The 27,918-nt window shown below is 42.8% G+C and overlaps 1 pseudogene; it reads right to left on the reverse strand.

Annotated features, from left to right (window-relative positions):
- Positions 1-44: 44 nt before the first annotated feature.
- On the reverse strand, positions 45-27,917 carry LOC119520425 (annotated as a pseudogene).
- Position 27,918: the final 1 nt, after the last annotated feature.

Raw genomic sequence — 27,918 nt, forward strand, 5'->3', positions numbered from 1 at the left:
TTCGGACAGAGGTGAGAGCAAATTTTTATTCCTAGGAGTATGCTAAGGTGGGCGGACATGGTCACGGATGAATTTAAGGCCGTGTGGCAGTGGATTCCTGAGGACCAGCGCTCAGCGGCTCCACTTGCAACCAAAGTCCCCCCTCTGCGCGCAGGATCAGCTCTGGCTTCCTGTGGGGCTCTTTCTCCACGGGCAGGACGCGGAAGCGCAGCAGCGTGAGCGCCAGCACCACCTTCATCTCGGTCATGGCGAACGTCTGCTCGATGCAGTTCCTGAGGGCGGGATTGGGGCTCGGACTGCGCCCGGGACTCCCAACCGGACCTGGACCGGGACCCCGACCCTCTCCCTCAGCAGCCTGAGAGGTAGAAGAGGGCCTAACCATGCTTGGGACCCCCATGTGTACGTCTGCGTCCCCAGAATTTGGCCCGACTCCAAACCCCAGCTCAACTGGTAGATGTGGAGGAGGGGGCGCTGAGCACACCCGAGACCCCTCTTTGGGCCCCTCCCCCTTTCTCCAGATCTTTGTCCATCCTCTCGGGGAGTGGAGAGAAGGAGGTTGGAACTCTGATCTTCAGGAAACTTCCCTCTTCCCACAATCAAGATAAGACAGTCCTAGACCCCCGCCACCCGTCACCCCTTCCCTGGTCAGAGGCCTGCTGACCTCACCTGGGCCCCACCGAGAAGGGAATGAAAGCCAGAGGTGACCTCTCCTTGGTGTTTTCTGTGTCAAAGCGGAAGGGGTCATAGACCTGGAGGTGGATAAGACATGACAGCTGGGTGGGGGGTGGGGGGACAGTCTCCCAGGACAGGAAGCCCTCGAGAGGCAGATGAGTGTTGGTGGGGGAGGTGGGTCTGATTTCCAGGGTCAGGACCTTGCACCATCCCTCAAGTCCCCGCAGTGTTTAAACCAGTGGGGGAGGGGCAGCACCTCAGGGTTCGGCCAGATTGACGGGTTGTGATGGGTCCCGAAAATGCTGATGAGGCAGATAACACCTGTGGGAGAGGACGGGGTAGTCAGGAGAAGGACCCACTGCCTGATGGAACCCCCTTCCTGCCCAGGAGCCTCCTCCTCCTGTCATTGCAAGCACCTTTGGGGATAACACGTCCATCCCGGAGCACAACGTCCTGGGTACAGCAGCAGGTGATATAGGAGACTGGTGGATGCAACCGGAGGCTCTCCTTGATGCACATCGTCAGGAAGGGCAAATGGGCCAGGTCGTCCCTATTGAAACCCCCAACAGTTGACCTGGGAGCAAAGACAGACTCCCCTAGCACCTGCCTCCCGCCCCCCGGCTGCCCTGTGAGACCCCTTCCTCACCTCTCTCTGACTCTCACTCCCTACAACAAAATAAGTCCCAGATAGATCAAAGATTTGAGCATTAGAGAAGCAGTATCACAAAAGTACCACAGAACATTTAGCCAGCTAATTTTAGAAGTCGTTCTGACAAAATTCAACTCCTATAAACCATTCACAAAAAGGTTAACAAATTTGCAAAAAAATAAATAAAATGTTCTTCCTGGCAAGAAAACAAAACAAAAAGACAAATGAGTAAGAAAAGCACATCCAATATTTTAACATGGTACTAGAGATCTTAGCTAATGCAATTAGACAAGAAATACAAAGAATATAGTGATATGAAATGTAGGAGGAAATGTATTATTATTGACTGATGGTGTTTTTATTTTTGGAAAACACAAAAGAACCCACTGGAAAACTTTTACAAACAGGGAGAATTCAGTAAAGGGGTTGAATTTTTTTATCCCCTTCTTTTTGCATGTTTATTTAAAATCTTGATAGCTGATAAATCGAAAGGTTCAAATTTTGGAAACTATAAAGGAGCCCCCCTGTGGCCTAGCAACACCCACTTCCCCTCCCGACAGGTTGTCCAAGTTATTATTTCTTTATGTATCCTTCCAGAGTTACTTTTCTGCATTTAAAAAAAAATTCTACACTAGCCTACTATATACACACTATTCTGTATCTCTTTCATTTAAAACTGTACTCATTTCTTCTTGAATATCTCCTGAGATGTGTCAAAATAGGCCTTCACTATTTTCTCATGTTTTCTTCTAGAGCTTTCAAGACTTCTTTTTTAGAAAAATCTCCTAGATTTGGTAACTTTTTTACAATATGTCTTTTTTTATCTGAATGTTATCTTATTATAAGATATGAGAAAAAGATTGATTTTCTTCCTGATAACTCTTCAGTAGTCCCAAGAGCTTTTACCAAATGATCCATATTTTCCTCCACTGATATAAAATGTCATCTTTAACATTTACTAAATTGACAGAACATTATATATATCATTAGTTTTTCTAAACAGAAATAACAATCAGTTAAAAAAGATAATAAAAGAAAAGATGCTAATAGTGATAATATGAAACATCTGGATTAAATACAGCAAGAAATGTTAAAGCTCTCCACTCCAAATGAACTTATACATTTTCTTCAATGAAATGCCCATTGTTCTGGCTTGCTAATGCTGCTCTTATGCAAAATACCAGAAATGAATTGGCTTTTATAAAGGGGGTTTATTTGGTTATAAAGTTACAGTCTTAAGGGCATTAATTGTCCAAGGTGAGGCATCAACAATAGGGTACCTTCACTGGAGAAAGGCTGTTGGCATCTGGAAAACCTGTTAGCTGGGAAGTCATGTGACTGGCATGGGCTTGCTCTCAGGTTGTGTTTCAAAATAGCGTTCTCCAAAATGTTGCTCTTAGGGCATTCTGTCCTCTCTTAGCTTCTCTAGAGCAAACTCTCGGCTAGCATTAAGTCTGCTTTCAATGGCCATCTCCAAACTGTCTCTCTCAGTTGCTCTCCAAAATGTCATTCACAGCTGCTCTGAGTTCCTTCTGTTTGTTAGCTCTTTTATATTGCCCCAGTGATTTAATTCAGACCCACCCTGAATGGGTGGGTTAACACCTCCATGGAAATTATCTAATCAAAGTTCTTGCCCATAGTTGATTGAGTTGCATCTCCATGGAAACACTCAATCAATAAGTTCCAACCTAATCAACACTATTGATTATATATCTGGCCCCACAAGATTGCATTAAAAAATCTGGCTTTTTCTGGGGGACATAATATATACAAACCAGCACACCCACAGAAGATAATATTTGCCATAACAATGAAAGCATCTAAGGGTTAATTTAACAATGCATGCAAAGATCTCTACACAGAAATTTTTAACTCTACTAAAAGACTTTAAGATAGTTTGAGTAAATGGAGATCCACTCCACACTCTAGGATAGTATGTGCTAATATCATGACATAACCAGTTTTCTACAAATCAATTACATATTCAATTCAATCCAAGTGAAAATCTAGCTGAATTCTTTAAGGAATTTTATAAATTTACTCTAAATTTTTTTCTGGAAGAATGAAAGATCATGAAGAGCTAGGTCAATTTAAAACTAAAACATCAAAGAAGAGAAATGCACTCCACCAGATATCAAGACCTGCAGTAAAAAATGGAAAAAAAACTGTTTTCCTGCTGCAAGGACAGGAAAATGGACCCATGAATAATAATATAGAGCTCAGAGACAGGCACATAAAAGGTGAAAACTTAACATCTGGTAAAGGAGTACCCAAAAAATCCTTGTGTATGGATGGTTTGGTAAAAGATATTCAAACAACTGATGAAGTGCAAACAAATAGAAATATATCCTCATCTACTCCACATACAGGTGAATTCCAGGTGGACTAGATGCCTATAAGGGAAAGGTAGAAACCTAGAGTTAAAAGAAAATAATGCAAGACAACTTTGTGACCTTGGAGTAGGAAAGAATTCTTAAAATCTCAAAAGTACTGTTGCCAGTTTGCTGAAGCTTCACTGAACAATGTCCAATGGCATCTGGAACACCTCTGTCAGTTGGGAAGGCATGTGGCTGGTGTCTGCCGGTCCTTTGCTCTTGGGTTGTGTTACACAATGACTTTCTCCAAAATGTCTCTGAGCTCCTCTCAGCTCCTGTGCGTCCTTGCTTCTTTCTCCCAGGGTGTTTCTCTCTAACTGTGTGGGAGTCCTCTCTTAGCTTCTCTGGCGCAAACTCTGGGCTTCATCTCTTAGCTTAGCATCTCCAAACATCCTTCTGTCTGCATCCAAGTATCAGCTCCTTCAATTAGTGGCTTAGCATATCCTGGGGCATTTTTGTCTCTCTGCTGTCTGTGTGAGCTCTCTTTTAAGGACTCCAGCAAACTAATCAAGATCTACCCTGAATGGGTGGGGTCAAATCTCCATGGAAACATTCAATCAAGAGGTCACACCCTAATCAAAATACTAATAAGTCTGCCCACACTTTAGGCTTGCACTAAAGAACATGGCTTTTCTGGGGGACATAATAGATCTGAACCAGCTCAAGTACAAACTGCAAGACCCAAAAATAAAAGAATAAAAGAATAAGTGTGCATCAAAATTAAGGAAATAGACATTTTAATTATTATGTTAATAACATTATGTTAATAATAAATGTTAATATTTCTGTTCCTATATTACACAATTACACAATTATATAGATGTATAATTACATGTTATTATGCATTATTATATAGACATGATTGATCAACTTAACAGCCAGGTGAGATATTTGTAGAATATCTTTAATACTCAAGGAATTCCTGCAAATCAACAAGAGACATAACAGCAAACCCAAGAGAAAAAAAAGCAAAGGATATAAACAGAATTCATGAGTGCTCAAATACAAGAGACTTTCAAGCATATGAAATGAAGCTCAAAGTCACTGGTTATCAGAGAAATGAAAGTCATATAACAATGAGTTGTTATTTCACACTTATTTGAGACAAGAACTAACATGATGTTTGTACTAAGGGTTGGCTGAAATGTGGGGATAGAGGGTCCTGGTGCACTGGTGGTGGACAACTCCCACTCTGGAAGCATCTATTGGCACATGATCAAAATGTGTGTTTTGTCATCTTCAAGACCTTGTATTAGGCAGCCACTTCCTAGACTTTACACCCAAAGCACAAGCAACAAAAGAGAAAATAGATAAATGGGAACTCCTCAAGCTTAGAAGTTTCTGCACCTCAAAGGAATTTCTCAAAAAGGTAAAGAGGCAGCCAACTCAATGGGAAAAAATTTTCGGAAACCATGTATCTGACAAAAGACTGATATCTTGCATATATAAAGAAATCCTACAACTCAATGACAATAGTACAGACAGCCCAATTATAAAATGGGCAAAAGATATGAAAAGACAGTTCTCTGAAGAGGAAATACAAATGGCCAAGAAACATATGAAAAAATGTTCAGCTTCACTAGCTATTAGAGAGATGCAAATTAAGACCACAATGAGATACCATCTAACACTGGTTAGAATGGCTGCCATTAAACAAACAGGAAACTACAAATGCTGGAGGGGATGTGGAGAAATTGGAACTCTTGTTCATTGTTGGTGGGACTGTATAATGGTTCAGCCACTCTGGAAGTCAGTCTGGCAGTTCCTTAGAAAACTAGATATAGAGTTACCATTCGATCCAGCGATTGCACTTCTCGGTATATACCCGGAAGGTCGGAAAGTAGTGACACGAACAGATATCTGCACGCCAATGTTCATAGCAGCATTATTCACAATTGCCAAGAGATGGAAACAACCCAAATGTCCTTCAACAGATGAATGGATAAATAAAATGTGGTATATGCACAGGATGGAATACTACGCGGCAGTAAGAAGGAACGATCTGGTGAAACATATGACAACATGGATGAACCTTGAAGACATAATGCTGAGCGAAATAAGCCAGGCACAAAAAGAGAAATATTATATGCTACCACTAATGTGAACTTTGAAAAATGTAAAACAAATGGTTTATAATGTAGAATGTAGGGAAACTAGCAATAGAGAGCAATTAAGGAAGGGTGAACAATAATCCAAGAAGAACAGATAAGCTATTTAACGTTCTGGGGATGCCCAGGAATGACTATGGTCTGTTAATTTCTGATGGATATAGTAGGAGCAAGTTCAAAGAAATGTTGCTATATTAGGTAACTTTCTTGGGGTAAAGTAGGAACATGTTGGAAGTTAAGCAGTTATCTTAGGTTAGTTGTCTTTTTCTTACTCCCTTGTTATGGTCTCTTTGAAATGTTCTTTTATTGTATGTTTGTTTTCTTTTTAACTTTTTTTTCATACAGTTGATTTAAAAAAGAAGGGAAAGTTAAAAAAAAAAAAAAGAAAGAAAAACAAGGAAAAAAAAAGATGTAGTGCCCCCTTGAGGAGCCTGTGGAGAATGCAGGGGTATTCGCCTACCCCACCTCCATGGTTGCTAACATGACCACAGACATAGGGGACTGGTGGTTTGATGGGTTGAGCCCTCTACCACAGGTTTTACCCTTGGGAAGACGGTTGCTGCAAAGGAGAGGCTAGGCCTCCCTATGGTTGTGCCTAAGAGCCTCCTCCCGAATGCCTCTTTGTTGCTCAGATGTGACCCTGTCTCTCTAGCTAAGCCAACTTGAAAGGTGAAATCACTGCCCTCCCCGCTACGTGGGATCAGACACCCAGGGGAGTGAATCTCCCTGGCAACATGGAATATGACTCCTGGGGAGGAATGTAGACCTGGCATCGTGGGACGGAGAACATCTTCTTGACCAAAAGGGGGATGTGAAAGGAAATGAAATAAGCTTCAGTGGCAGAGAGATTCCAAAAGGAGCTGAGAGGTCACTCTGGTGGGCACTCTTATGCACACTTTAGACAACCCTTTTTAGGTTCTAAAGAATTGGGGTAGCTGGTGGTGGATACCTGAAACTATCAAACTACAACCCAGAACCCATGAATCTCGAAGACAGTTGTATAAAAATGTAGCTTATGAGGAGTGACAATGGGATTGGGAAAGCCATAAGGACCACACTCCATTTTGTCTAGTTTATGGATGGATGAGTAGAAAATAGGGGAAGGAAACAAACAGACAAAGGTACCCAGTGTTCTTTTTTACTTCAATTGCTCTTGTTCACTCTAATTATTATTCTTGTTATTTTTGTGTGTGTGCTAATGAAGGTGTCAGGGATTGATTTGGGTGATGAATGTACCACTATGTAATGGTACTGTAAACAATCGAAAGTACGATTTGTTTTGTATGACTGCGTGGTATGTGAATATATCTCAATAAAATGAAGATTAAAAAAAAAAAAAAGAAGTGTACTCTACGGACTCAGTAATATGAACTAATATGGATGAGAGAAATTTGAGAGTTAAAGTTGAGAACAAAGGCCATAATGAGTTAGAAAGAGGTTCGAAATTGTGCATTTGATGCTGAAGGAGTACATAATGGTAAACAGGATTTGTTGTATAGATCCAGAAATGGATAGCATAATACTGTGTGAAGGTAGCACAGTATTGTAAATATTGTAAGTACTCTGAGCACAGATGAATGTGAGTATGGTTGGATAAAGGAAAGCTAGGGGCATGTATGGCACCAGAAGGAAAGAAAGAAGATAAAGACTGGGATTGTGAAAATTAATGAAATCTAGAGTGGTCAATGATGGTGATTAAATGTACAAATATAAGAAAGTTTTTAAAAGAGGGAGAACAAATGAAGGTCAAAATTGCAAGGTGTTGAAAATTGGATAATACAAGAGAAAAAGTACAATCAATGCAGACTAGAGTCTATAGTTAATGGTAACACTGTAATATGCTTTCATTAATTGTAAATAAGGCAATACCAAAGCTAAATGCTTAGGAGAAGTAGTTATAAGGGAGTGATATGGAATACTTGGTGGTTGTTTTGTTGTCTGACCTTATTGTATTTTACTTTAGTTTTTTCATCTTTTATATTTTTATTCTACATTTTTCTCCTTTTCCTCTTTCTTTGCAGAAGAAATGTCTTCACATAGGTTGTGGAGGTGAATGCATAACTATGTGACTATAGTGGGAATCATTGAATGTTTACTTAGAATGGATTGTTGATGTGTGAATAAAACCATTAAAAATAAACAAAGATATTCAAGTGCCAGAGAAAATTTGGAGAGATGTACGTATTCCCTGTTGGCAGGGAAGTAGAATGGTGCAGTGTATCTGGAGGGCAGTGTGGTGCTTCCACAGGAAGCTAATTATGGGGTGCTATATGGTCCTACAACCCTCTTATTGGGTATACACTTGGAAGATCTGAGAGCAGGGACATGAATGTGCATTGCACATCGGTGATTCCATCGGTGATTATCATGGCAGAATCTAAGGATTAGTGATTGGTGTCAAGAAGAAAAGAAGATGTGAGATATGCAGGAAGGTGAATGGACCTTGAGGACAATGTGTTGAGTAAAATAAGCCAGAATCAAAAAGATAAACATTATAACACCTCACCAATGTGGACTAAGTATAATGTGCAAACTCTGAGAACTGATAATGAGAGTATAGGTTACCAGAGAAGTCTTATGCTAAAAATTCCTCTGTTGTTAGCTCTCACAGCAGTCACATGTCTTCATTAGTTCTAATGTGTTTTTTTTCTAAATTCTGAAATGAGGTCTTTATAACCTGGTTAGTCCCAGGAATTTCAGATATCTGTGTGACACATGAGACTCAGAGCCAGAGTTCAGCAGTTGTGAATGGCAGCATTACTCCATACAGCAAAATTAAAAGAAGCTGAGAAAGAAATCAAATTTTAATTACAGATATGAAGAAAATGGACTTGGTTAGAACTAAGGTAAACCAGACAAAAGGGAAAAGGATGATATTGACTATATTCTGAAACTTCAGCTTCTATGTGAGACCAAAGGAAGGGACTTTTATTTGTTGGAAAATCTATGTTTTCTGTAGCATGCTATATAATTTAACCTGTATGGTCAGTTTATTCAAACACCATAATTACATAGAACCTTAAATAGGCAGTAAGAACTTGGTTTGTACAGTTTACTATGATGTCTTGACCATCCTCATGTATTTGGGCAGAGAATATAAAGCTGTTTGCAAAGCCCCATGGAAATCCATGGAAATATTAAACTTACCCACCTAGGGAACCCCTGATATTCTTGCAAGCATTGGGGATTAGCAATTTAATATGTGAAGCCCATGATCTTGGCACTTGCTCTTATGAAGCTTGTGCTGCAAAGGAGAGGCTGAGCCTACTTATAATTGTAGCTAAGAGCCACCCCCAGAGAACCTTTTTAATTGCTCAAATGTGGCCACTCTCTCGAAGCCAACATTGCAGGTAAACTCACTGCCTTCCCCCCTACATGGGACATGACTTCCAGGGGTGTAAATCTCCCTGCCAACATGGGACATGACTCCCCGGTATGAGCCTGGACCCAGAATCATGGGATTTAGAAAGGCATCTTTACACAAAGGAGGAAGGAAAATGAAACAAAATAAAGTTTTAGTAGATGAGTGATTTCAAATGGAGATGAGAGGTCATTATGGGGGTTATTCCTATGCATTTTATAGATATTACTTTTCAGTTTTTTGTGTATTTGTATAGCCAGAAGTAAATACCTGAAACTGTTGAACTGCAATCCAGTATCTTTGATTCATGAAGATGACTATATAACTATATAACTTATATGATGTGACTGTGTGATTGTGAATGCATTGTGGCTCACAATCCCTTTATCCAGTGTAAGGACAGATGAGAAGAAAAAGGGGGACAAAAGTAAACAAATAATGTGGGGAAGCAGTATGTGCTATTCTGGATGAATTTTGTGCTTTTAATTTTAATTTTATTCTTATTTTCATCATTATTTCTTGTATTAATGAAAATGTTAAAAAAATTGAATGTGGTGATGAATGCACAACTATATGATGGCACTGTTAATTGATTCTATGCTTTCGATGATTGTATAGTATGTGAATATATCTTAATAAAATTGCATTAAAAATGAAAAAAAAAAAAGAAGGGAAAGTTGAAAAAAAAAAAAAGAAAAACAAGGAAAAAAAAGATGTAGTGCCCCCTTGAGGAGCCTGTGGAGAATGCAGGGGTATTTGCCTACCCCACCTCGATGGTTGCTAACGTGACCACAGACATAGGGGACTGGTGGTTTGATGGGTTGAGCCCTCTACCATAAGTTTTACCCTTGGGAAGACGGTTGCTGCAAAGGAGAGGCTAGGCCTCCCTATGGTTGTGCCTAAGAGCCTCCTCCCGAATGCCTCTTTGTTGCTCAGATGTGGCCCTGTCTCTCTAGCTAAGCCAACTTGAAAGGTGAAATCACTGCCCTCCCCCCCTACGTGGGATCAGACACCCAGGGGAATGAATCTCCCTGGCAACGTGGAATATGACTCCCGGGGAGGAATGTAGACCCGGCATCGTGGGACGGAGAACATCTTCTTGACCAAAAGGGGGATGTGAAAGGAAATGAAATAAGCTTCAGTGGCAGAGAGATTCCAAAAGGAGCCGAGAGGTCACTCTGGTGGGCACTCTTACGCACACTTTAGACAACCCTTTTTAGGTTCCAAAGAATTGGGGTAGCTGGTGGTGGATACCTGAAACTATCAAACTACAACCCAGAACCCATGAATCTCGAAGACAGTTGTATAAAAATGTAGCTTATGAGGAGTGACAATGGGATTGGGAAAGCCATAAGGACCACACTCCACTTTGTCTAGTTTATGGATGGATGAGTAGAAAAATAGAGGAAGGAAACAAACAGACAAAGGTACCCAGTGTTCTTTTTTACTTCAATTGCTCTTTTTCACTCTAATTATTATTCTTGTTATTTTTGTGTGTGTGCTAATGAAGGTGTCAGGGATTGATTTAGGTGATGAATGTACAACTATGTAATGGTACTGTAAACAATCGAAAGTACGATTTGTTTTGTATGACTGCGTGGTATGTGAATATATCTCAATAAAATGAAGATAAAAAAAAATGTGTGTTTTGTGATCAAGTTACCTTTCTCCATGGTATACATCCCAGAGAAATGTTCAGGCAGATAGAGACACGTGAAAGGATGTTCACTGCAGTGGAAAGTGGGAGGCAGCCTGGGGGCACACGACTGAGGAGGGGAGAGAAGAATACTAACCAATAATTAAAAGCAATGAACAAAATATACATAGCACCTTGAATGTCTGATGAAATCCCAGTGTTAAGTGAAAAAGAGAAGGAACTTCATGAGATTAATGTATTAGACATAAAGCAATAAACCATAAAAGGACTATGAGAAAACAGGCAAAAGTTTTATATTTGAGTATCTCAGGAGGTGAAAGAGCTTTGTAACCCAGATACAAAACCCAGAAACTGTAAGATAAAAGATGGATGAATTTGATTACATAAAAATTAACCAAAATACTCACACACACCCCAAAAAAAATGTCAGAAGGCTAATTTTGAAACACAAGACAGAAAAAAGGATTAAGCTTCAATATGTAATGAGTTACCATAAGTAAATACAAAAAAGGGGAGAAAACAAAAAGGAACTCAAAATATAAACTGACCACTCACAGAAAAAGAAATATAACTTATCAACATGTACAAAGGATGCTTAACTTCACTCTTAGTTAAAGACCTGTTCACTATAAGAAATATCAATGGCAAAGATATAAAATTCAATAACACACTCTATCTGTAAAGTGTAAATGTCTGCTGATTGGAATTGATTTGCAATATTTATGAAATTTTAAAACTCAAAGGGTCTTTGATTCAGAAATTGCACTTCTAGGAATTTGCCCTGTAAAGACATACATGTGGAAACAAAATTCAGTGTACACGGACATTCACTATGCTGTGTTTATTTTAACCAAACACTGGAAACAGTCCAAGTGTCCATCAGAATGGGGACAGTTAGATAAATCATGGTACAGCCATGCAATGGAATACTATACAGTTATCAAAAAGGAAGAAAAAGGGTCCAATTGTCCTACCACACACTGCAGACTGGAGTGTAAATCAGTACAGACACACTGGAAGGCAATTTGGCAATATGTATTATAATTGAAAATGTTCACATAAATGTCCCCAACAGAGGGATGAACTGAGTAAAACTAAGGAACACTGGGCAGCATGCAGGAAGAATGAACTCTGAGACACAAGGTTGAATGAAGAAGAATATGTGACAAATGTACACACAAAGGGAAAGGGAAGGGTCTGGAAGGATAGGTAACAAATTGATGGTTCTGGTAACCCACAGGAGACAGAGCAGATTAGATCTGGAGGGGGATGTCAAGGGTAACTCTTGACATTTCAATAATGTCTCATTTTATGCAAGAAGAACTTGTTCTCATTGTTGTTTTTGTAATTCAAAATTAATTTTTCAAAGCTCATATTATGAAAGAAAAAGAGAATATTTTGAAGCTCTATATTCTTTTTTGTTTGTTTCATTTTCATGTCATTTATTTCAATTCTTCCTCTAGTATGGATTCTTTTGTGTACAAAATGAATAGCAGTACCTGAAGCCTTCCCCAAATTCTTAACATTCATAGTTTATCCTTCTAATGTGTGTTACCATGTATCTCTTAAGGAGTATGAATTTGCTAAAAGCATTTCCACATTTTTACAAACATACAGCTTCCCTCCAATGAGAATTTTCAAGTGTTTCTAAAGGATTAGGCACAATCTTTCATGTGGAAAAAATGAAGGCATTCCCACATTTCTTCTATTCATAATATTTTTCTCCTCTGAAATCACCAGAGAGGCAGAAGTGGAGTTTTCCCACGTCTTCCTTCATGAGGTTTCCCTCACTACGATTTCTCGCTTATTCAGTTTGAAGTAATAATGGAGAGTTTTTCATATTTTTTACCCTTATATCACTTCTTACATGCAAGCTTGTAAGAAATTTCTACAGGCTTTCTCAGATTTCTTACATTCATAGGGAATCTATTCATTGTGAGTTCTTAAATGTTGAGGCAGATATGAGGAGCATTCTTCCTACATCTTTTATATTTGAGGGGTTTTACACTAGTGAGAATTCTTATATAGATATTACGGCTTGGGAACTACATAAAGACTTTAACACATTCATTACATAAGGTTTTTCTCCAGTATGAGTTACAAAACTATTACAGGTCTCTGACATTTCTTATATTAATGAGGCTCCTCTCCAAATTCACTTCCTACAACTTATATAAAGTATGGAAACAGACTGAAAATTTCTCACCTTCTTTACTTTTCTAAGATCTTTCTCCAGATGAGTTAAGACATGAATACAAAGATCTAAGGAACTGAAGGGTTTTTCCACATGCCATGGTTCTTTGATGTTTAGCAGGTCCTCTACACTGACTGAAGGCTTTTCCACATTCTTTACATCCATTGGGTTTTTCTCCAGTGTGGGCTTGCTTGTGAATAGTAAGGCTTTTGGACTATCTAAAGGTTTTTGCACATTCCTTTCATTAATAAGACTTTTCTCCAGTGTGAGTTCCCATGTGCACATTAAGATGTACAGAATGAGAAAATGCTTTCCCACATTCCTTACATTCATAGCCCTCTCTCCAGTGTAAGTTCCTAAATGTGTACTAAAGATCAATGATTTAGTGAATGGTTTCCCACATTCCTCGCATTCTTATAGCTTCTCTCCAGTGTGAGTTCTTACACGTTGATTAAGCATTGAGATATTATTAAGGGATTTCCCACATTCCTTACATTCATAGGGTTTTTCTCCACTGTGCATTAACAAGATAAAATAAGTCCTATGGCTGTAGTGAAGGCTGTCCCACATTCATCGCATAATAGGGCTTCTCTCTACTGTGAATTCTTGTGTTTTGTAAGGCATGAGGAAAAATTAAAGGCTTTCCCACGTTTCTTACATTCATATAGTTTTTCTCCAGTGTGGATTTGCATGTGCATATTAAGGATTATAGGTTGAGTAAAGGCTTTCCCACATTCCATATATACATAGAGCTTGTTGCCATTGTGAATTTTTGTATGTTTTATAAGGCATGAGGAATTAGAGAAGGCTTTCCCACATTCCTTACATTCATAGGGTTCACTCAAGCATGAGTTCTGATGTGTAACTTAAGTCAAAGAATTGGGTGAAGGTTGTTTTTTGGTTTGTTAAAGCTGCCAGAATGCAATATAGCAGTAATGGATTGGCTTTTACAATGGGGGGTTATTAGTTCACAAATTTACAAGTCTAAGGCCATGGAAATGTCCCAATTAAGGCATCAACAGGATGATACCATCTCTGAAAAAAGGCCAGTGGCATCTGGGCTTCCTCTGTCACATGGGAAGACACATGGCTGGCTCTGCTGATCCTTCTCTCCCAGATTTAGCATCTGATTTCAGTGGCTTTCTCCAAAATGTCTCTGGGCTTCTGTCTCAGCTTCTCCTGTGGGTCCTTCTTGCTTCTCCAGGAGCATTTTCTTCTCTCTTAACTTCTCTCTACTCTCTCCAAAATGTCTCTGCCTTTTATGCTCTCATAGAGGACTCCAGCAAGGTGATTAAGACCCACCTTGAATGAGCGGGGCCACATCTCCATGGAAACAACCTAATCAAAAGCTTCCACCCACAAAAGGTCTGTCCTCACTAGATTAGATTAAAAGTACATAGGCTTTTCTGGGATACATAACAGATCCAAACCAGCACAAAGGCTTTCCTACATTCCTTACATTTAAATGGTTTTTCTCCAATGTGAGATTTTATGTGCATCTTTTTTTTAAAAAATAGATATAAAAACAGCAATGTTGTTTAAAAATCTGCCATACAGCTTTCCAATCCAAGTCTATCCCTAAATATTCATGAATAATTTCACCTAAATAAGGAACAAATGCAAAAAGAAGCCTTTTCCAGCGGTTCATGCAGTAGTAATTACTGAACAGCTGTGCCATGCCAGGCACTGTATTTGACACTGGGGTATGGTGGCAAGCCAGACAGCTAAGACTGTCCTCTTGCAGTTTACATTATAGCACAGGAGATGAACAATACATGGCTAAATAATTATTTCAGAAAATCATAAGAACTATGAAGAAAACAATCCAAGCGATGGCATGGAGGAAACTGCTGGTTCAATTTGTAGAGTTACACAAACTGATTATCCTTATATGTTTCCTCTATACTGTGTGTTCTCATGTGAGTCTTAAGCCAAGAGTATTTGCTGAAAGCTTTTTTCCACATTGGTTACAGCCATATAGTTTCTCTCCAGCATAGCTTCTGTCCTACACAGATCCCAGGAAACTAAATTGGATATGCTCTGGCCCCTTTCTGTCCCTCTTAGATGGCCAGATCATAACTGCTCAGCTTTGAAGAACTATCCTTGCCATTTCTGAAGGAGATTCGTAAGTAGACTATCTGAATAACATCAAATTTCAATAATCGATGCCCACAGCTAGAGTAATTCCATCCAGTACTCCCCGAAACACATTGAAATCACCAGGTCAGTAAGGAGGCAAGACACTGAAGCTAGAGTCACTGTGATCCAAAGGGTGGAATCTTTTCCTTTGCTGACCCAAGTTCCTAACTCAGACACCAGCAGTACCAGAAGAGATGGCATCATGCCAAGCCCACAAAATTCCAACTCCAAGATTTATATACTTACTGCGAAGACCTGTGTATACTGTATACACAGATAGAGTGTGTGTGTTTGGGAGTGTGTGTCCACAGAAATGTCTTTATAAGAATTGATGCCTTCTAGAAGGATCCCCAGAAAACAACTGTTGGAAGTCACCACTCAGTGGGGATCAAGGAAGAAGCTCCTTTCTATTACAAATCAGTTTGTACTGTTTGGATTCTATTTCTTTTAGCAAATGAATAATCTTGTTTCAAATTTTCATTTTAAAAATCTTGGAGTGGATGGCACCACCTTCAAAATGTCTCTTTAGTCCAACAACTCCTCTCTATCTCCCAGCATCTTGCCTGGCCCAAGCTTCAGAATCTCCTCCCTGGGCCCCCAGCTACAGTATTCTCCTGAACCTACCCATAAAGACATCTTTGTGTACCCTAATATGGCCTTCCCCTCCCCTGCTCCAATATCTCCAATGACTATTTGTTCACTTGGGTCAAAGTCAAAGCCATTGTATGATCTCACTTATATGAAATACTTAGAATAAGCAAATTCATAGTCAGAACTAGAATACAGGTTACAAGAGGCAGGAGTAGAGATAGAAAATAGGGAGTTATTGCTTAATTGGTACAGAATTTCTGTTTAGGGAGATGAAAATGTTTTGGTAATTGATGGTGGTGATGATAGCAACATCTTCATGAAATTAGCACCACTGAATTGTATACTTCAAAGTGGTTAAAGGGGGAAATGTTAGACTACCAGAAAATAAAAAACAGTCTTAAAAATACCATAGTACTGTACAACCCAAACAATGAGCCCTAATGTAAACCATGAACCATGGCTAATAGTACAATTGAAATAACATTCTTTCATCAATTGTAACAAATACCACACTGACGCAAGTTGTTAATAATAGGGAGGTATATGGGAACTTTGTATTTTCTGCATGATTTTTCTATAAACCTACAACTTCTCTAAAAAAATCAGTGACTGAACAATAGAGGCCAAGCATGCTGAGCAAGCCCCCCCAGCCTCCCCACCCCTCTTGCAACACTCAACTCCGGGAAAACCCCCCACCTCGGCCTGTCCACCATAGCCAACAAGGAAGCAGCCTTTGATGATGCAGTGGAAGAACACGTGATCTACGAGGAGTACAAAATATGGAAAAAGAACACTCCTTTTCTTTATGATTTGGTCATGACCCATGCTCTGGAATGGCCCAGCCTCACTGCACCGTGGCTTCCAGGTGTAAACAGACCAGAAGGAAAAGATTTCAGCATTCTTCGACTTGTCCTGGGGACACACACCTCAGATGAAAAAAACCACTTGTAATAGCCAGTGTGCAGCTCCCTAATGATGATGCTCAGTTTGATGCATCACACTACGACAGTGAGAAAGGAGAATTTGGAGGTTTTGGCTCAGTTAGTGGAAAAATTGAAATAGAAATCAAGCTCAACCATGAAGGAGAAGTGAAGAGGGCCATTATGTGCCCCAGAACCCTTGCAACATTGCAACAAAGACTCCATCCAATGATGTTGTTGTTTTTGACTACACAAAACACCCTTCTAAACCAGACCCTTCTGGAGAGTGCAACCCAGACTTGCATCTCTGTGGATTTCTTGAGCTGTTTCATATTATTTCTTTCCTTTCTGTGAAAGGGTTGTTTTTTTAAACTTGGGACCACCAAGTTGTAAAGATGTATGTTTTTACCTGACAGTTATATCACAGGTAGTCTGTCCAGTTAAGTTGAGAAGAATGACTCAATAGTGGATACTTGTTTTTAAAATTAAATTAATCCTGGATAAGAGTTTGTTTTTTTTTTTTAGGAGTTAGTCCTTGACCACTAGTTTGGTACCATGTCCCTTTTGGGTGACCTGTTTCACCAACAGGCCTGTTTTTCTTCATGACTAACTGTTTAAATGCTTATAATGGGACAAATTGCTTTTCTACATAAAAAAAAATCAATGACTAAGTAAAATTAAAGCCATTAACAGCACTTTCAAATTTCCCACATTCAGTCTCTGCTGTCTCCACATCACTATCTTGTGAGCCTCTCTGTCCCTCACACCACACATTTCAACCCTTGATTGACTCAACTGGCTTGATTCACTTTCCTCTTTCCCTCTCCCTCTCTCCATAGACTCTGTCTCATTGGCCTGCATCGCTGTTCTCTAATTGCACCTAAATGGCTACTGATAATCATTCAAGGTCTTATCTGAGACCTTTTCTCACCACCACCAGCATCTCCATCACCTTCTCTCAGCTGTAGATCTGTCCATATGAGCTGGGGGTATCCTGGTCTGGAGCTGTTCTCCCACCAGACTGGGAGCACCTGGGAGGCACAACCTGAGACTGGATCCCTCCTGGACCAGAACCGAGGCTGGGAGCAAAGGTGAAGATGAGTAACACTGCAGGATGGATAAATGATGCAGGTGTTTCTCAATAAGAGATGGAAAACTTTTACCCCCAGATCTCTCCTTTGAATCCCTGGACTGAATCAAAGGGTAGGAATTATATGGCAGAAGAAGAGCAAACATTCGGAGAGTGATCATCTTTGGAAAACTGAGAGGAGAGGAGAAGCTCATGGACTGACCACGTCCTAACCAGCATCTGAACTTACATATTGCTGCTAATTCTCCAAAAAGCAATGAGGGCTGGATACTGGTCCCATATTAGAGGGAGAAACTCAGTATTGGAGTAAGGAAATGACTCATATTTAAGATCACACTGTAAATTAGTGGAAGATCAAGGGTTCAAAACCAGTCGTTCTCACCCAAAAGCCTACAAAATTTCCCTTGATAGCCAGACTGTGTATAGTCCTGCCTCTGGACTTTCCTCCTATTCTCACTAATCAATGAAGAATCAACAAAAAGATCTGTTACCACCTGGGAAGCAGAACCAATGAAAAGAGGTCAGGGAAAAGGCCATGAGAACCTGCACTCACCATTCAATCTCTTCTGACAGACAGTCCGTCAGGAGCTCTTGCACCTCCTGCCGATAGCGCTCCTGGTACTCCGGATGCTTTGCAAGGTTATACAGGACCCAGAAGAGACCACTGGCTGTAGTGTCATGGCCTGAGGGGCAACGAGGTAGGCTTGAGTCTCTGGGCTGATTGGGCACTGCTGGATGGACAGCTCCCTTACACGGATGCCTCAAGGAGGATGGGGGAGGATGAAGTAGAATGGGTGGTCTGGGATCCACCCACCATGTCCATTAATGGAGAGACCCCTGCCCCTACCATAATCCCAAGCTGGGACTCTCACCTCCAAACATGAAGGTGTCAGCCTCCACTCGGATGTCCTCATCTGACAGTACCTTCCCATCTTCATCCAGGAGAGAAGTCAAGACTCCTAGAATCACTCAAGTTCTGAGAGCCTCCCACCCTAACCAACACATTGTCTGAAGATCCGTCATCATTCCAGAAACCCAGGCCCACCCTGCACTCCTAGATCTCCCTTCCTTACCATCTTCATAGCACCTTCCCAACAAGCCACCTCCTTGCTGTCCTGGCCTTCTGTTTTGACCCTAATGGGAGTAATCAATGCTCCGTGAATATTTTCATGTTTCTGCATGATGAGAGCTTTCTGAGAAAAAAATTACTGGCAATCTGAGTTATGAGAGGATTGAATGATAATGTGCCTTGGAAGTTAGAGATTGTGCTTTGCTCATGAGACATTTGCTCAAAATCTAGGCTAGTGAATCCACAGAATCCTTTATCAACTCCCCCTAGAGGGGTTGTAAACTAGAGACTTTGTCTTCTTGCTATAGGGGACTTGTTTTCACTCCAGAACAAAGGTCTTATATATCTATCCATCTATCTATCTATCTATCTATCGATCTATCTATCTATCTATCTATCTATCTATCTATCTATCTATCCATCTATCCATCCATCTATCCATCCATCTATCCATCCATCCATCCATCCATCTATCTATCTATCCATCCATCCATCTATCTAACCATCTATCTAGCCATCTATCCATCTATCCATCTATCTCTTCATCTATCTATCCATCTATCCATCTATGTATCTATCTATCTATCCATCTATCCGTCTATCTATCTAACCATCTATCTATCTATCTGTCCATCTATCTATGTATCTATATCCATCTACCTATCCATCTATCCATCTATCCATCTATCCATCTGTCCATCTATCTATCCATCTATCCATCTATCTACCTGTCATTTATCTCATTCTCACCCAGAAAGGAAGAAGGGCAGATGTACCACTTCTCCTATGTAAGATTCAAGAATGATAATGTGGGCTTTCATCTTGTGTGGTGCAAACTCTGCTGGCCTGTGGCAAACACTGGCACACATCATATTGGCCTCAGAGTAATTTGAGAAAGGAATTGTTGTTATTATTCTACTGGCTGCTGTTGTTGCATTGAGTATTAAATGATCTGCTTTGATCCCAAGGTTTAAAATCTAATGCATCTGTGAGTATATATATAGACTGCGCACACACAAACCCACACACACACAATTCAGCAGGGTTACTTACTAACTTATTAGCTTTTAATAAGGTAAATTCTCATGCCCGTCAGTTTCAGACTAAACCGTTCCCTGCAGATTGCATCCATACAGTGACCTCTGATATGCATCCTATTCTCAAACACCTCCCATGGCTCCCCAGTGCCCTCTGGATTGAATCCAAGTTCTCTGATCTGGCATTTGACATCAAGTTCCAGTCTAACTCTTGAATTCAGATCCCAGAGAAGCCAACCTTGGTCAGCAGAAGCACATCGATGAAGTCCAAAGTCTTGGTCCTGCCTTTGTCCATGAGGAAGTCATCAGCACCCTGATCAGGGAAGGTGCAGCGCTGCTCCTGGATGACAGCATCTGTGAAGTCATGCACCAGCTGGCAGGCCTTGCAGAAGCGCTGCCCATCAGGAGTGAAATGGTACAGGAAGTCCGTGTACAGGAAGATCTGCTGATACCGTTTTGCTACAAGGCCACTGAGTTCCAGGATGGCTGCAACATATTTGCTGGGCTTCCTGCAAGAGGAGGGCATAAAGGAGGGAATAACTTAGCACACCTGAAGCCTGAGGAGTACTTCTCACCTGAATCTCAGAGTTACCTCCTACCAGGAACCTCCTAACCAGGAGAAGATGGCCCCGGAAATACATGGTGGGCATGACCTCAGAGGCGTGACTCTTCAAACCTCCTTCTGCCCTGCATCCCCATCTCAATGTACTGCCTCCTTGCCCCCATACCCAAGGGCAGAACTTGAACATCATGACTATCTTTCCCCTCCTGTCCAATATTCCATCCTGTCCCTTCTCCTCCCCCAACCTCTCTGCCCATATCAGACATCATCTTCTCAACAGATCCGTGGGCCCAGCCCTCTCCCTGGTATCCTCATATCCAAAGTCAGCAGGACAGTCAGAACTCATACCTACACAGAAACAGATATCCAATGCTCTTTTCTGACTATGCCCCTCATCTGCTCTCTCCCTTTCATAGCTTCCTAGAAACTTCAGAATAAAGTTCATATACCTTTGCATGGTTTTTGAGAGCATTAATTTCTAGACCTCTATATCTCTGCAATCCCATTTCCTAGGTGCATCTGTGCACTCATCATGGGAGCCTCCTTGCCTTCACTCAAATATTTCTACCTACCTGGAAATTCCTGTTTCTATCTCCCTTCCCTTGTCCTTCAATGCTGAGCTCTCACCCACCTCCTCACCCACTGATTGCCCTTGTCAGTCCTTCCTTCCCCACCTTCTCCCTTTCGTCCATGGACCAAGTTCCCAGGACCTGGTCAGAGCTCACTCCTGGCAGTGGCTGGCGAAGCTGAAGACACATTTCTGCAGACTGTCCAAGGTCAAGAGGCTGATGTGCTCAAACATGTCCAAGCAGACACTGCCCTCCAAGGCCAGGCACTGCCACTTGGCCTAAGCAGAGAAGACAGAAGAACTGGGGCTGGACCATGGCTGCCCTGATCCCCTTCACCAACCCCAGCCACCCAACTGAACCCAGTCTCCTTGTTTGCCACCACAGACACCCACTTTCAGGGAAGACCAGGCTTGGGTGGGAAAGCTGTCACTATTAAGATATGAAGATTCCATGACTGGGAGTCAGGAGATATGGGCTCAATCCCAGCTGTGCCTCTTGTGCTTTGTATGTCCTTGATCAAGTCATCCTGCTCCTCTGTGTACTAGCTGTCAAATCTTTAGTAACAGTTAGGATGACCTCCTTCAGTGTCAGATAAAGTAATTTACTTAATAGCTGAATGATCCTGGGCAAGCTCCTTAATCTCTGAGCCTCATTTTCATCATTTGTAGTAGGGCAAGTAAATGGCCAGCTCTACCTTTTAGGGTTGTGAAAATTACATTGGACAACTTATATCTTGGAGTGGCACAGTTTCTGACACACAGTGAGTGCTTCGTATATGTTAGCTTTCATTATCTTCACCATCAATATCATCCTTGTTATAGGCTGATTGCAAAAATGTCTCCTATGTGGGAGAGGCAGTCCATCAAGGGATCCAAGCATCACCTCACAATTTTGCTTGTCATGCCAAGAATGCAAGGACCTGACACTCTTTACATGAACTATTTCTCAGAGTTGTGTTTGCAGTGATCCACCTAGAAGGGTGATAGAATGTTTTCCCTTGGACAAAAATCAGGCTTGCTTCTGCTTCCTATAAACTCACAGATTCCTGAATGTAATGCCCCCCCCCCATAATGCAACACTCTGTATGTGCAGACATCCATTTAGGTGCTTTTGTGCCACTCCAACGAGATTTTCGTGGCTTGGGGAAAGAATACAAACCAACATGAAGTGCATACTGCATGCTGTGCCATAAATAGGAAAATCCTTTGTCTCTGACCCAAGAGTCTCATGTCTTCTGGCAGAATCCATGAAATAGTTACAAGAGAATTTATCAGATTACGAGTAGGGAAAAAACACAGACAATTAACCAAATCCTTTCCCTAGTTTCACCTTACCCTATATCCATGCCCTTTGAAGGGGAACTTTGCAGCAATTTCCACTAGGAATGGGAACCTATATCCCCACCCTTTGATTCTATGCTGGTGCTGTGACTTGCTTTTTCTAACAGAATGTAATAAATATGATGACATGGTAATTCTAAACCTAGTCTTCCAGAGATATTGCAGTTTTCTCTAACTCTCTTGGAACCCTGCCTCCACCATGTGTGCAAGCCAAGGCTACCTGCTGGAGGGCAAGAGATCACATGGAGGAAAGTGCAGTTGTCCCAGCAGTGGCCATCCTAGGTCAGCATGAGGCAGCGAAGACTCAACCATGTGAGACAGGTGAGCCTGGACTGACAGATCTGCCTACCTGATGCCCATGTGATCACAGATTCATGAGTGAGCCCATCCAAGTACTGGAGAGCCAGTCACCTGATCCATTGACTTCTAAGCAATAATAAACTCTTACTGTTATTAACCAATGAGTTTTGAAGTGGTTACTTGACAACAGTTACTGTGCACTCTTCATCATTATCTTTCATCAATCCCAAAGATTCTGGGAGGTACATTAGAAACCAATACCTTCTGATCACTTATTATATACTAGAGACATGATTCCATTAAGTCACCTTGATCACCCTTCAAAGTAGAGCTATTATCCCTATTATGCAGATGAGGAAACTGAGGGACAGAGAGAAAGAGCCATGGCCTCAAAGCCACCTAACTGAGCCAACACTCCAGACCAGATGTGTCTGGGGTCCCTTCCACCTAAGACTCCATCTAGCACCATGGGTTGAAGGGACTCACGTGCATGATGTTCACACTCTCATTGAAAATCTTCATATAGTGCTTCAGGATGTTGAAGTGGAAGGCAGGTGTCAGCATGCGGTGGTGGTGTCTCCACTTGTCACCAGCACTCAGGAGAAGCCCATCCCCTAGAAGAGGCAGTCATGGGCAGTAGGAGAGGGAAACTCTCCCCCTTCCCCCAAAGGCTGTCCCCAACCTGTTTTTCTGCAGTTACTCACCCAGCCATGGTTTCAGGAAGTGGTAGAAGACCATATCTTTGGATGCGATGGTGGCTGACATGAGAGACAGGCCATCAGGAGTCAAAGAGGGGATCATGGAGGGACATCAGGTGGAGACTTCCCTTTCTTCCACCAAGCCCAGCATAGCAGGAATGGGGCCATGCACAGAGGAAGCAGGGAATAAGGGGAGACAAGGGGTGACCAGGCCAATCTGCAGCAGCAAAGAAGAGTAAAGACAGAGCCCACAGACACACCTCAGCACGCTTAGACACTCCCTGACAAGGCTCATCCCACCCCATCACACCATGATATGTTCCTCCACAGTCCAACATGTTCTGAAAGACCTGAGTGCAGCCCAACATTCTACAAAATGCATCACGCAGACCTAGGACACCACGACCACTCCAGCTTTGTATGACATCTCCTGACATGGACCTTGATGTCTGACATGACAGCAACCTACATGACATGCCCTGAAGTGTGCAAAACATGAAACAGCATGCTCTGACTTGGGCCAAGGACTACGTGACATGACTTCAGCTTGCCCCACAAATGTGCCCCAGACATAATAGGAATATGGCCCTGTCCGTGTCCCAAAATGAACCAGATGTGATCCCAGCAAACCTTATACCTGCCTCATACGTGATTCAAATAAAGTCCCAGGCATTTTTCAGAGGGGCCATGGGTCACAGACACATTCCAGCATTGACCTCAAATAAGACAGAAACATGACTCAGATGTGACCAGAAGGAAAACCAGACTATCTCAAACAGCATTTCTGGCAAGACCCAGACAGACCCAGTCATGACCCAAAGGTCCTTGGCCACAGGTGAGCCCCAGATGTGACCAAGACCATCTCCCTATGATCCCAAGTGTCAGCACACACCAGACAGGACCAAATGTGGCTACACAGCAGACATCACACAGACTTGGCCTAGACAGGACCAGATAATCCAGTGGTTGGATGGGTGGGGGTCCAGGTAGGCAGGAGGCAGCAGCCCCTCCTGTCCCTCACACCTGGTCTCCCACACAACTGCAAGCAGCACAGAGACCTCAGCAGTGAGCAGGCTGTGGCTGATGGGGAATCTTCTTGGAGCAAAGACGACAGGCTTGATGAAGGTGTTGTGGAAGATGTGGACGACTGTGTGATAGGCCCCACCCACAGAAGCACACCTCCCCATAGGTGCTTGCCAGACACTGTGTGTAGAGAAGACCCTCCTCTGAGCTCTGAATGTGGGTAGGAACAAAGAGGACCAAATTCACACATTTCCAGGCTTCTCAAGAGAAGCACCTGGATTGCAGAGACCCAGAGCCAAGCCCTGTGAACCCAGCCAGAATCTCACACTCTATGCCCCTAACCTTCTCCTGGGCCCACAGCCTGACACACAACAATTCAGGATCCCTTAGGTACAGGAACAGAAAACGTCTTTCCTCTTTTCTGTCCAGAAACATCATGTTCACCTTGGTTCTCTTCCCATTCCCATCTTCCCAATAAGGAAATGGAGTTTGTGATGATGACGTCAGTTGTGAGAGTCCTTCAGATTGTAAGCGGGGTAACTGAGTCCCAAGCCCAGGTATGTCTGAATCCAAGACCTGCGTTATCAACATCCAGACTCTTTTGTGACATCAGTAGTTCTAAGAGTCCCAAGTCCACCAAGAATGGCCAAGCAGGGATGTGATGATTGTCTCAGGAATTGGTCCTGTGACCAAGACCATGATATGGGAAGTAAATCCAGGACATTTATGGGAATGGGAATTATGGGGGAGCTTTCCCTTAGGAATTGAACTCTGTGACTCACTGTTTACACCATGAGGAAACAGCTGCCTAGAAAATAAGACTGACACAGAGAAAAGTAGGACTAAGAGATGGATTCAGATTCCTGATGAAATCATTTGAACCCTGGATCCAGCTGTGCCTGATAGTTCTTCCCAGACTTTTCAATCAACTTATTCCCTTTTTTTCACTTAGACCTCAGCAGCCAGAGAGACCAAGGACCTGGCCAGATTTTCCCTCTACCACTGTCCACTGCACCACCCTGCCCCCAACATAAAATTTCCTACTCATTTTTTCCAGACACAGTTCCAGCAACCCCTCCTCAGGGAAGCCTTCCAGCTTGTTTTGCATCTCCTCTGGGCTGCCCCAGGCCATCTCTCTCTCTCTGGCCCCATTCCTGACCACATGGGGTTGGGGGTATCTCTACCCACATCCATCTCCCCAACACTGAGAGCTCCTCCAGAACTTGGTTTTGGATTGACGCCTCATAGGGCCCCAAAGGTGCCCAGAACAACAGGGCAAGTGCCGACAGTGAGATGAGGGTTGGTGAATATATAAAAGAAAGAAAAAGATGGGGAGAAAGGAGAGGGGAGAGTTTCCAGAATCCTTGCAGAGGTCTCAGAAGCTAGAGGGTGAAGAGTCTCTACACCCTTGAGACCCCCACAATACACATCACCACAAGCTCTACATGGGTACCTGAGGCATTGGTGACACGTTGGATGACATCTGGGTGGCACCGACTGATGACAGGGATGATGGGCCCCATCCAGTGCACAAAAGCCTGGAGGTAGGTGGCCACCAGCCAAGCATAATTGATCAAGCCCTGCTCATTGGGGGAGATCTGCAAATGAGGAGGGTATGGTCATCTCCCCACGAGGAGCCACTGGCAGTTCCCTCCTTCCATGCCCTGGTCCAGCCTCTGCATAAAGAGTGTGTAGGGAATGCAATGATGGAGGGAATAAAATGTCCCTGAGGCCAGAAGATCCTGGAGTCTTCAAGTCCCAAGGGTGTGACCCAGGGCAGATAGAGAAGGCACCTTCTCTGCCCACTGAGAGGCAGAGCTTGGGTGAAGAAGAGACAGATGTTTTCATCTAGGTGAATTAAAGCACAGAGGACAGCCAGAAGAGGAGGGGCCATGAAGGTGGGCGGGTGTGGGGGAGGGCCAGTTGGGTGTGTCCTGTAGGGAGATACTATAGGGAGGTCTACAAATGGGCAACTTTCAGCCTTGGAAGCACCCGGGAAATGGATGTGAATTCTGATTGTGCTTCCACCAGGAGCACCACCTGTATACCTGGCTGGGTGCAGAGTGTCTCCATGCACTGTCTCCCTGAACCTACAGGCATGCCCATTGATGGAGCCATTCACAAATAAAGAAACTGAGACCACATCCCCAGAGGAGCTGGTCAACTATCCTCCCTGGTCCCACAGGATGCCCAGGCTTCTCTGGGCAGGTGGACATATGTCATTGTCACCTTTGTGACCTGTTACATTTGTGACCTGTTACCTGCTCCCAAAGATTCTGGGACAAAGATTCAATATGCTGGGTGAAATCAGTCAAGAGAGGTAGACTGCTCTGCTAAGGTCCCAAAGTAAGAGGAATGGGAGGAGGAGAAATGTGATCAAGATCAGCCTCCAAGGCAAGATGGGAGGCAGAACTGCAGTAACTTTATGACACTTCCATGGCCTCCAGGAATTCCAAGACCAGTATCTCAGGAAACCTCCAGGAAGAGTTTGGGAGCATCACCCCTTCCCAAGCTGTAGTCCTAATACCTGGGAGAAAGGAAGCTGGTTAGCTTTGAGCATCCTACAGTTGATCTGGGGTCTGGCCTTGGACAACCCAAGGTGGTGATGGCAAACTCAACCTCTAGGGCATCAAACATTTGTTGAGCACCTACTGAATGCCAGCCCTTGACTGATGATTGCAGATAGAGGACCTAACCCTAGTCTAATAGAGGGATAGATAATCAACTTACCAATTAATTAACCAACTAATTAGACAATTAACTTTTTAATTAAAACTATGAACAAAGCCAAGTCATAGGAGGTCAAGGCTGGGGAGTCAAGGAAGGCTTCTGAAAGGGGAAGTGGTGAACTCTTACCCAGGTTGAGCAATGGGTTCATGGTACATCTTGGGAGTGGAGGGCAAGATAAGAAGAGGAAGATGCAACAGGAGGGTTGGGGGAGGGGAGGCCCAGAGAAGATTAGGCACTGGCCTGGGGTCCACTGAGAGGACCAGGGGTGGAAGCAGAGCCTGGACTATGCCCCTGAGGAAGGTTCCTTGTTCAGGGTGGCGGCTGAGGGCAGGGCAGTTCATCGGCTCCATCAAGCCTGCCCCAGGAAGGTGCACTACTGTGGGAACAACAGGCAAGAAGGTGACCCCAAGCAGGCTTGGAGGAGGTGGGGGTAGAATCAGAGAAAGGCCTCAGGGCATGGGGTGGACCAAAGAGGAGAGAGAAAGACCTGAAAGGTGAGTGAGGAAAGAGGGGTTCCCCTCAACCTCCCTGGATTTCTGCTGTCCTGGACACAGCCCAGCCTCCCATCTCTCAGCTTCCTGAGCCCCATTACTGACCCTTCAGGAAGTCTCATCCTATCCTGGTGCCCCACTCACCAAGCCCACTTGACCCAAGAACCAGTGCAGTTTTGGGGGCTGCGGGAAGCATCAGAGGAGGCAGCACTTCTTGTAGAAGGTGTAGGACCAGGCCAGGGCGTGGGCCAGGAGCCAGGTGGCCCCAATCAGCAGCAGGAGCAGCCACAGGGAGGGGGCCACAGGCCCAAGTCCCAGCCAGGACAGGTTCAGCAGCAGCATC

The sequence above is a fragment of the Choloepus didactylus genome, chromosome 25, assembly GCF_015220235.1.
Source record: "Choloepus didactylus isolate mChoDid1 chromosome 25, mChoDid1.pri, whole genome shotgun sequence".
NCBI classification, from domain to species: Eukaryota; Metazoa; Chordata; class Mammalia; order Pilosa; family Megalonychidae; genus Choloepus; species Choloepus didactylus.